This window comes from Barbus barbus (assembly GCF_936440315.1).
Source record: "Barbus barbus genome assembly, chromosome: 12".
Taxonomy (NCBI): domain Eukaryota; kingdom Metazoa; phylum Chordata; class Actinopteri; order Cypriniformes; family Cyprinidae; genus Barbus; species Barbus barbus.
The window spans coordinates 17,872,904-17,873,185 of record NC_136740.1 but is presented as its reverse complement, the minus strand read 5'-3'; positions in this window follow the sequence as shown (position 1 = coordinate 17,873,185).

Sequence of the window (282 nt, the reverse complement as noted above, 5' to 3'; positions counted from 1 at the left end):
GCAAGCGTTAAATCTCAGAGCAACCCTCAAACTTTTTTTCCCTCTTCGGGTCAGTGTGCGCGACGCAGCGCTATCTGCTGGTAAGCCAAACAGCGGTCAGTCAGTGTGAGGTTACCTTCACGAGAGCCACCATCTCTGAATTCCCCAGCAACGACTACAAGTCAAGAAGCCTTCTTACTGTGCGGTGCAACTGCAACTGCGTTAAGTCTGCTATCAGGAAATAATATGCGGCCAATCGTCAGCATTTCACGCACGCTCATCCAAGCCCCCCTCCCAAAAGAT